The sequence below is a fragment of the Populus euphratica genome, unplaced genomic scaffold (assembly GCF_000495115.2).
Source record: "Populus euphratica unplaced genomic scaffold, PopEup_1.0 scaffold883.1, whole genome shotgun sequence".
NCBI lineage: Eukaryota > Viridiplantae > Streptophyta > Magnoliopsida > Malpighiales > Salicaceae > Populus > Populus euphratica.
Window position 1 is genome coordinate 44765 of NW_011500747.1, and position 11719 is coordinate 56483.

Here is an 11719-nt window from a genome sequence, read left to right on the forward strand (position 1 = left end):
GTTTGGAGCCACTTGAAAACATGAAAGTTGTAGGACATTGTCTCAGCTTTTCAGGAAAAACAATGGAGGTCATGTGGACTCCTAAAACTCCAGATGTGGGCCAAACATTGAATAGTGCTCGAACTGTAGGACAGATTCGGACTTCTTTATTGTTGCTACAATTTGGACTTGAAAATAGCCTTTTTTAAATCTTGGGCTCCATACGAAAGTTACAGGCCTATGTCTTATCTTTCCAACTATATAAAGTAGACCTAAAATTGAGATCTATAGCTCCAAATATGACTAAATAGTGTTTTGGTTTGGACTGCACCAACATCTCTTTTATAAGTTTGGCCATCTCTTTGTCTTTTCAATTTTAGTTCTTAAACTCATCAATCAATCCTTTTAGTTATATGATGGGCCTGCATTTAAAGGTATCTTATATTATTAGATATGTTGTTATAAAACATGCTTTAGTTAAGGAGTTAGTGATACTTCAATTGCAAAATAATGATATAAAACCTTGATAAAAATGCACTTTTAAGTACTAATCAGCAGCCCTGTCATATAAATGAAAGGAATGATTGATGAGTTTAAGAATTGAAATTGAAATGACAAAGAGATGGCCAAACTTAGAAAAGAGATGCTCGTGCAGTCCAAACCGGAACACTGTTTGGTAATTGGGTCATATCTGGAGCTGTAGATCTCATATATATGTCTACTTTATATGGATGAAAAGGTAAGACATACGCCTACAACTTTTATATGGAGGTATGGTTTTAAAAGTCCAAATTATAGCAACACTGAAAAAGTCCAAATCTGTCCTGCAGCCCAAATACTGTTCAGTGATTGACCCATATCTAGAGTTCTAAAAGTCCAAATGACCTTAAATTTTTTTCTTGAAAAGCTACGATAATTTTCTAGAACTTTTATGTTTTCAAGTTGTTCAAATTCTAACATTATCAGTGATGTTTTGCGTAGATCAGAGAAGATAAGGATTGTCATCAAGTCAAGAGTTGGCCACCCACTCATCAATTAGTCATCAAATCAATAGTTCCCAATTTTGGCCTATAAAAAGAGGCATTTGCCAAGTATTTAGGCATCTTGGTTTCCAGATCAAGATCATGCTCTTGCTTTCTCTCTTTGTATTGCTTATGTTTTGCTTTCATTAATATCAAGTTTATGCCTTTTATTTCCTTTTCTTTACTTAGTTAACTTATATCTTATTTATGTTCTTATTTTGTTTATTTATTTTTCTTTCATTCATTATGTTTAGTTAAGTTTATTATGTCAAAGTGAAAAGGTTACACTAATGGTGTAAGAATAAGTATAGTGTAAACTCAATATGGACCTTAATGTTTGATACTAACATATTTTGTATTTGTTATCTTGTTCATTTTTAATACTTTGCATGTTAAATGGGTGATCTAGATTTATATTGTATAACACCTGTTATAACAAATGCTTGGCCATTTCATAGCCCATACTATATGGTATAACCGATACCTGAGTTATGAAAGGAACTTGATTTGTTGTTAACATAAGTTATAATCATGAATGCCTAACAACCTTATGAGATTTACAAGTATTAGCGTTAATCGAATAAGATAACTAATGTAATCATGTTAATAATTTATAATTTGATTGGAACCTCCTTTGTGTGTGATTTTCAATTGAATAATAAGAGTTTATACTATACTTGTTTGATATACCATTAGTGGATCCTCTAACTTTAACATTTGTTGTTATCATTATTTAATCCTTACATTGATCTTCCATCTCAAAGTTCTCATCAAATTCTTCTTTTCTTCTTCTTCTTCTTTATTACTAATACAACAACTACTACTATTGTTATTATTATTGTTGTTGTTGTATTATTATTGTTTATAATTTATATAATTAACCTCACTGTGGTTCGACCTCAGTCTTGCACTTGAGAGAAGACATCAATCTTTATAATTTATATGATTGTGGGTTGCACTTAAAATATTGTTTATACTCTTAATATTTGTTTTAAACTTAAAAAAGAAAATGATATTGAATCACTGTAAAGCATAGGACCAATATATTAGTAAATTCTAAAGTAAAGGCATTTTGATTTTTTTTTTTTAAATGAAACAATATCATGCAAACAAAAAAGCTAAAAAAAATAGAAAGTTTGAGTGCATTCGAGTTGATTCGTTGACTCATCCAAGGTTTATATAGATTGTTTCCCTTATTTCTTCAAAAACAAATTAAACCCAAGTTAAACTAAGTCAAATCACTTACTTAATCTCAATCGAATCTCAATCGAATCATATTATAGGAAACTCTAAATGTTGGGGGAGAATCATTGTAACAAAAACATTATTTATGCTCTCACATTTCACTTCAAACTCACCATTTAAATTTATTTTATTTTTTTATTTTAATCCTTAAACTTTTTTTAGTCTATTTTAAACCTTTTGTTATAAAATTGAAGGACAATTACTTCAAATTTATTAAGAAATAACAAGATTGAAAGAAAGAGGTTTAAAGTGAAAAAGATAGAGGAAATAAATGGTAGTTTTGAGAATGGGTCAAAACGTTTACTTTATGGTAACAAACAGCATTGTATTTGGTCACATTGTTTCATCAAAAGGAATTGAGGTTGACAAATCTAAAATCGAGTTAATTGCTAACTTGCCAACACCAAAATCTATTAAAGATGTTAGATTATTCTTAGGATATGCTAGTTTTTATAGAAAGTTCATCAAAGATCTTAGTATAATATCTAAATCCTTAAGTAACCTTCTAACAAAGGATAATATTTTTGAATGGACTGAACATTGTGAAGAATCCTTTGTTAAACTTAAAAAATTGCTTACTTGTGCTCCTGTCATTCAACCTCCTGATTGATCATTACCTTTTGAAATAATGTGTGACGCTAGTGATTATGCCATAGATGCTGTTTTGGGACAAAGAAAAGATAAGAAACCTTATGTGATTTACTATGCAAGTAAAACTTTAAATAGTGCTTAAATGAATTACACCACTGATTAGTATTTAAAAGTGCATTTTTATCATGGTTTTATATCATTATTTTGCACTTGAAGTATCAATAACTCCTTAACTAAAGCATGTTTTATAATAATATATCTAATAATATAAGATACATTTAATTTATGGTAAATATTCATTTTAAATGCAGGCCTATCACATAAATGAAAGGATTGATTGATGAATTTAAGAACTGAAATTGAAAGGATAAAGAGATGGCCAAACTTAGAAAAGAGATGTCGGTGCAATCCAAACCGGAACACTGTTCGGTAATTGGGTCATATCTGGAGCTATAGATCTCAGATTTAGGTCTACTTTATATGGATGGAAAGGTAAGACATAGGCCTACAACGTTTATATGGAACCCAAGATCTAAAAAGGCCATTTTCAAGTCCAAATTGTTGCAACAACAAAGAAGCCCGAATCTATCCTCCAACTCGAGCACTGTTCAGTATTTTGGCCATATCTGGCGTTCTAGAAGTCCAAATAAGCTGAAATGTTTACACAAGAAAGCTGAGACAATTGCCTACAACTTTCATGTTTTCAAGTGGCTTCAATTGTTACTCTATCAATGACGTTTTGGGCAGACAAGAGAAGATAAGGATTGTCACCAAGTCAAAAGTTGGCCACCCACTCATCAATTAGTCATCAAATCAATAGTTCCCAATTTTGGCCTATAAAAGGAGGCATTTGCCATGCATTTAGGCATCTTGGTCTCCAGATCAAGATCATGCTTTTGCTTTCTCTCTTTGTATTTTTTGTAATGTTTATGCTTTACTTTCATTAATATCAAGTTTATGCCTTTCATTTCCTTAGTTAACTTTTATCTTATTTATGTTCTTATTTTGTTTATTTATTTTTCTTTCTTTCATTATGTCTAGCTAAGTTTTTTATGTCAAGGTGAAAAGGATACACTAATGGTGTAAGAATAAGTATAGTGTAAACTTAATATGGGCTTTAATGTTTGATACTAACATTTTTGTATTTGTTATCTTGTTCACTCTTTAAAACTTTGCTTGTTAAATGACTAATCTTGATTTATGTTGTATAACACTTGGTACAACAAATGCTTGGCACTTTCATAGCCCATATTGTATGGTATAACCGACACCTGAGCTATAAAAGGAACTTGATTTGTTGTTAACATAAGTTATAATCATGAATGCTTGACGAGATTTACAAGTATTAGCATTAATCGAATAAGATGACTAATGTAATCATGTTAACAAATCTATAATCTGATTGGAACCTCCTTTGTGTGTGGTTTCCAATTGACTAACAAGAGTTTATACCATACTTGTTTGACATACCATTAGTGGATCCTCTAACCTTGACATTTATCGTTATCGTTGTTAAATCTTTACGTTAATATTCCTTCTCAAAGTTCTCATCTTCTTCTTCTTCTTCTCCTTCTTTTTCTTTATTATTATTATTATTATTATTAGTATTACTATTATTATTATTGTTGTTGTTGTTGTTATTATTGTTGTTGTTATTGTTATTGTTATTGTTATTGTTGTTGTATAACTGTTGTTTATAATTTGTACAATTAACCTCCCTGTGGTTCGACCCCGGTCTTGCCGGGTTATTTATTACTTCGACACTCCTGCACTTGGGAGAAGACATCAATCTTTTAGTCGTGTCATTGTTGCTGGGGAGGTAAGTTCTTGTACAAGTTATATATTTATTTTATTTTCACTTTTCACTTTTCTTATATATAACTTTTTTTCTTTTGTTTTGTTTCTACTTCTTTTGTTTTCTTCTTCTTTTTTATTCTATTCCTATATGTATATAAAAGTGTGGTTATGTACATTAAGTGGTAGACTTTATAGGATATTCTCATTATTTTTAGAAAATATGGCCGAAGAAGATAATCAATCACTTCATAATGAGAATAACCGTGTTAAAATACTTAGAGACCACATGAATCCCACAAGAACAAGTGCACCATCATGTATAGTTTTCCCTCCTAATGCATCTCATTTCAATTTTAAACTAGGTATTATTCAACTTTTACCTTCTTTTCATGGCTTAGATTTGAAAAATTCATACTTGCATTTAAGGGAATTTAAAGAAGTCTGCAACATATATAATGATTCAAATTATAGCATAAACACTATCAGATTAAAGCTTTTTCCTTTTTCATTAAAAGATAAAGCTAAAACATTGCTATAAAATTTAAGACTTGGATCTATTCGTGCTTGGGATGAAATGCAACAACAGTTTTTAAAGAAGTTTTTTCCATCTCATAGAATAAACTCTTTTAAAAGAAAAATTACCATTTTCACTCAAAAAACATTTTATTAATATTGGGATAGGTATCGAGACTTGCTTAATACTTGCCCTCATCATGATTTTGAGATATGGAGATTGGTTTCACATTTTTATGAAGGGTTAACACTTAGAGATAGGTAAATGGTTGAATTGATATGCAATAGAACTTTTAAAAATAAAGACCCTGATGAAGCAATGGAATACCTAGACTTGCTAGCTGAAAATGCTCAAAATTAAGACATTGTAGGTACTTATGAGGCACCAAGAAAAACTCAATCTCATACATCTAGTGGAGGTATGTATAATCTTAGGGAAGATCATGACCTCCAAGCCAAGTTTGCATCTTCAGCTAGAAAAGTCGAGGCACTAGAACTGAAAAAGAGTGGTCAATTAAAATCTGTTGAAAATATTATGTGTCAAATATGTGAAACAAATAAACACTCAACCAATGACTATCTAACCTTACCTTCTTTTAAGGAATGTCTTCATGAATAAGCTCATGCTTTAAATAGTTTTCAAAGGCCCAATCATAACCCATACTTGCAAACATACAACCTTGGTTGGAGAAATCACCTAAATTTCAGTTGGAAGAATGATGATAACAATGGACAAACTTCACAACCATTATTTGAAGCACACTATAATTTCCAAAATTCTCATGGATATGCACCTACTTATGCTTCACCTCTTAGAAGAAATTTTAGGGAAACTTTATATGCATTCATTGAAAAGCAAGAGACAATCAACACTCAACTTGCTAAAAGCATAATAGATTTTAAAGATACTCTTGCAAAATTCACATTTGCTCTCAGTTTTCAAGAGAAAGGTAAGTTTCCATCTCAACCACAGCAAAATCCTAAGGGGCAATACAATGGAAATGCAAGTAGTTCTGGAATTCAGCATATGGATCAAGTCAAATTAGTCATCACTCTTCGTAGTGGTAAGGTTATTCAAAAACCAATTCTTGAACCTTGTGAGAAAGATGATGAGTCAATCTCTAAGGGTAAGGAAGGGGTTGAATCTGAACATTGCAAAGAAAAGACTGATTCCCCGCCAACACTTCCATTTCCTCATGCTATGACCAATCAGGAAGAAATCAAGGATGAAAAAGGCACCGAAAATGGTGATGCAAATCCTTTATCAAAAGTGACAACAGATTCAACACCCGACATCACACCAGTCGATAATTACTTTCTTAATGAATCTCTACTTTCTCTTAGTTCAATGCCTTGGTTTGCTAAAAATATCAATTTTCTTGCTTCAAGATTTTTGTTAGCTCACTAGAGTACAGAAGATAAAAGAAAATTTTTAAGCAACGTGTAAAAATTTTATTGGGATGACCCTTACTTATTCAATTATTGTCCTGATCAAATATTTTCAAGATGCATTCCCGACATTGAGGTAAGTAATGTCATTAAATTTTGTCACTTTAAGGGACATGAGAATCATTTCTCGTCAAAAAAAGGATTGTAGAAATCTTACAAAGTGAATTTTATTGGCCCACCATGTTCAAGGACACATGTATTCCGCAAAACCTGTGAAAAATATCAAAAGGTGGGATTTATTTCAAAATATAGAGGGTCTTTAGATAATCTTCTATTAACTCTTAAGTCTCATCATAGTCAAGATAAGCATCGTGTAATTCATGATTTATGAACCTATTTTCATAAAGAACAAACCTGACATAGTCTTAGGAATCTGACTAAAAAAGATCTTGTTTGCCAGTTTTTAAGAAAATTGGATAGGAAGGTTATCCTTGACCTATAGAGGGCGTTTAAGTCATACTTGGACGTAAAACTAAGGGAAGATGTGAGCCATATTCACAACTAAATATACATACACATGTTTTTTCAAAAATAAATAAATAAAGAGTGTGTGTGTGAGAGAGAGAGAGACTCTAGTTGGCCTACATATAAGTGGTATGATTGCCTTTTTAATTTCTCATCTATAAAATCCTCTCTTCCTTCCTTTCATTTCTACTCAACCCATACATTCAACAAATATAGAAGTGTGTAGAAATGGCAAGTTCCTCAGGTCATCACATAAGAAATATTTGTGTTTTCGATGGATCTAGTCTTGGAAAAGAAAATGAGTTTTTAGAATCAGCAAATCATCTTAGCCAAGTGCTAGCTGAGAGAAAGATTCATTTAGTGTATGGGGTAGGCAGTATTGGGTTAATGGGAGGTGTGTCAATAACTCCATTTTTAGGAGATAGTCAAGTTTTGGGGGTCGTCCCCCAAGCTTTAGCATAAAGGGACATCATTGGAAAAACAATTGGAGAGGAACTCCAAGTCTCCACAATATCTGCTTAAATGAATGCAATGTTTAACCATGTTGATGCCTTCATTGCCTTACTAGGTGGTCTAGGCACATTGAAAGAGATCTTTCATATCTCCTATTGGGACTAACTGCACATTCACCATAAACTTATAGGTCTGTTAAATGTTAATGGTTATTATGATAAGTTGTTGTTATTTCTTAATCATGCTGTGAAACAAGAATTTCTAACATCTTTTGCACGACAAATTATAATCTCTGCTCCTACTACTGAACAATTGATTGATCAGCTACAATCTTTCATTCCTGTAATTGATCCCTCTATGAGTCGCATAAATTAGTCATATAAGAAAAGCCGTAAAAAGCTTAGATTAGATTTGAATCTTCATTTTTATTTTTTTTTTATCTTTTTTTTTATTATTATGTTTTGTTATTTCTTTTTTTTTTAGTGTGTTTCAGGTTTGTTAGTGTTTGCTATTTCAGGTGATGTCTTTTATACTTTATCTTTCTACTTTAGGACATTGAGGACAATGTCTCGTTTTGGTTAGGGGCAAAGGGTAGTAGTTGATATTAAAAAAAATTAACAAATTGTGTTTTCTATTTCATAAAACATGTGTAAAATTGTTGTTATTATGTAAGTAGAGCAAAGGAGCTCTTTTGTTAAAGTGACTCTTGAGATGCATCTTAGTAATCATTCTTAACAAGGTTTATCATAATACTTCTTAAAATATTCAGGTTTACAAACTCTCGCATTGTTATCACTTAATTTTGCTCATATACTCATTTAACATGTATTCTTAAACCTTAACACACACACTTTAACATATGATTGTGGGTTGCACATTGAATTATTGCATTATTTATGTTCTTTTGTTAAAGGTAACAACTAAGAGAAATGGATAGTATATAATTTGAAAAAAATAAAAAGAAAAAAATGATGATAATAAAAATGTAGATAAGTTTGGTTTCGTAACCTCCTTGATAATAAAAATGTAGATAAGTTTGGTTTCGTAGCCTCCCTAACCTAAGCAATTAAGTCCGAAAGAGTGTCTTAACACCTAATACCCTAAAGTCAACTGACTTGGGAGCTATTGGCCCAATGCTTGTTACATGGGTTGAGGAGAAAAGCTTAAAGGAATTAAACATTGCACTATCTACGTGTTAGTATCTGCAACCCGAGTTACTAAGCTTGTAGGGGTGTCTCAACACCTAATGCCCTAAGACTAACTGATCTGGGAGTCAATAGTTGAAAGCTCTTTACATTGGTTAAAAATGCATTGTGTTTAAGTTACATGTATATATATTTTTTTTTAAAAAAAAAGAAGAAAAAATCTCAACCCAAGGAAGTTAACCTTAAACATTAGAACAAGAATTTTGTTTTCTTCCAAGTAAAGCCCCATAACTATGTATTGATATATTGAGGACAAAAGAAAGATTTATTAACATCATGTTTAGGATGTATTGAGCAGATATATAAATTTAATGAGAGTTTGTTTGTCTGGATAGATTAATGAAAGTTGAATGATGAATACCTTGCTTTGTGAAATTTACAAATTGTTTTTCTATTTTAACGCTTTGATTACTAGAGACTAGTAATAAGTTGGTTGAGAGGTGTGATTAGAACTTAAAAGTGTATTTTTATCAAGGTTTTATATCATTATTTTGCACTTGAGGCATTTTTCATGCATTTAGGCATCTCGATTTCCAGATCAAGATTATGCTTTTGCTTTCTCTCTTTGTATTTTTGTAATGCTTAAGTTTTCTTTTCATTAATATATTGTTTATGCCTTTCAATTCCTTTCCTTTACTTAGTTAACTTTTATCTTATTTATGTTCTTATTTTGTTTATTTATTTTTCATTCTTTCATTATGTTTAGTTAAGTTTATTATGTCAACGTGAAAATGTTACACTAATGGTGTAAAAATAAGTATAGTGTAAACTTAATATGGACTTTAATGTTTGATACTAACATATTTTGTATTTGTTATCTTGTTCACTCTTTAATACTTTGCTTGTTAAATGACTAATCTTGATTTATGTTATATAACACGTGGTACAACAAATGCTTGGCACTTTCATAACCCATAGTGTATGGTATAACCGACACCTGAGCTATGAAAGGAACTTGATTTGTTGTTAACATAAGATATAATCATGAATGCCTAACGAGATTTACAAGTATTAGCATTAATCGAATAAGATAATTAATGTAATCATATTAACAATTTGTATTCTAATTGTGACACGACTAAAAGAATAATGTCTTCTCCCAAGTGCAGGAGTGTCGAAGTAATAAATAACCCAACAAGACCGGGGTCGAACCACATGGAGGTTAATTGTACAAATTATAAATAACAATAATACAAGAACAATAACAACAATAATAATAGTAATAACAGCAATAATAATAATAGTAGTAGTAGTAGTAGTAGTAGTAGTAGTAGTAGTAGTAGTAGTAATACTACTAATAATAATAATAATAAAGAAAAAGAAGAAGATGAGAACTTTGAGATGGACTATTAACGTAAAGATTTAAAGAAGAAGAAGAAGAAGATATGATCCAATTACTGAACAGTGTTCCGGTTTGGATTGTACCAACATCTCTTTTCTGAGTTTGGCCATCTCTTTGTCCTTTCAATTTCAGTTCTTAAATTCATCAATCAATCCTTTCATTTATGTGATAGGTCTGCATTTAAAATGAACATTTACCACAAATTAAAGGTATCTTATATTATTAGATATATTATTATAAAACATGCTTTAGTTAAGAAGTTATTGATACTTCAAGTGCAAAATGATGATATAAAACCTTGATAAAAATGCACTTTTAAGTACTAATCAAATTGGAACCTTATTTTTGTGTGGTTTCCAATTGCATAATAAGAATGTATACTATACTTGTTTGACATACCATTAGTAGATCCTCTAACCTTGATATTTGTTGTTATCATTGTTAATCCTTATTTTAATCTTCTATCTCAAAGTGCTTATCAACTTCTTCTTCTTCTTCTTCTTCTTCTATTCTTACTATTATTATTATTAATGTTGTTGTTGTTGTTGTTGTTGTATATAATTTATACAATTAACCTCCATGTGGTTCGACCCTAATCTTGCCGTGTTATTTATTACTTCGACATTCCTGCACTTGGAAGAAGACATCAATCTTTTGGTCATGTCACCTGCATTTAAAATGAACATTTATCATAAATTAAAGGTGTCTTATATTATTAGATATGTTATTATAAAACATGCTTTAGTTAAGGAGTTATTGATATTTTAAGTGCAAAATGATGATATAAAACCTTGATAAAAATACACTTTTAAATACTAATTAACAATCCTACTAGATCTAAGCAAATTGAGTTTGATGGCAAAGCCAGATCTAAGAGGTCGCAAAACCCAAGTAACCTAAGAGAATATTATTATTATTATTATTAATTTTGCTCTTCATATCAAATCTATAGTTTTTTTAATAGTAATATTTTTTTAAAAAAATTTATTAATAATTTTATTTATAAGATTAATAAGAATTAAAATAATAATATTTATAATAATATTAAACATGCCTAACCAAAGTTATTATAGTTTTTAATTTTATCATTCAAATTAAATTTATAGATCCAGTGGTCATGCCAGATTAAAGAGAATTAAGTTGCTAAACCCAACATACTTGGGTTGGGCGGTCATGTCAAACCTAAGAGCATTGGATTTGGCGGCCATACCTAATTAATTTTTTTATAAAAAAATTAAATCATCCTTGAAGTATTCTAAATAGAAATGTTAATTAATGTTTTTGATATTTTATTATTTTTATAAAAAATATTTAAATTAGCCTTGAAGTAGTCTAAACAAAAATACTAATTAATTTTTTTATATTTGTTTTTTATGAAAAAAATTTAAACTACCGTTGAAGTAACCTAAACAGAAATGCAATTTTTTTAATTTTTTATAAAAAAACATTTAAACTACCTTTGAAAAATCCTAAATAATTTTTTTATGAATCTTTTCTATTTTTTAAATATAAAAAATTAAAACTATCTTAAAGTATACTAAACAAAAATCTTAATTAAGTTTTTTCAAAAATTATTTTTTTATTTAAAAAATATTTCAACTATCCTTAAAGTATGTTTTTTCAAAAATTATTTTTTTATTTAAAAAATATTTCAACTA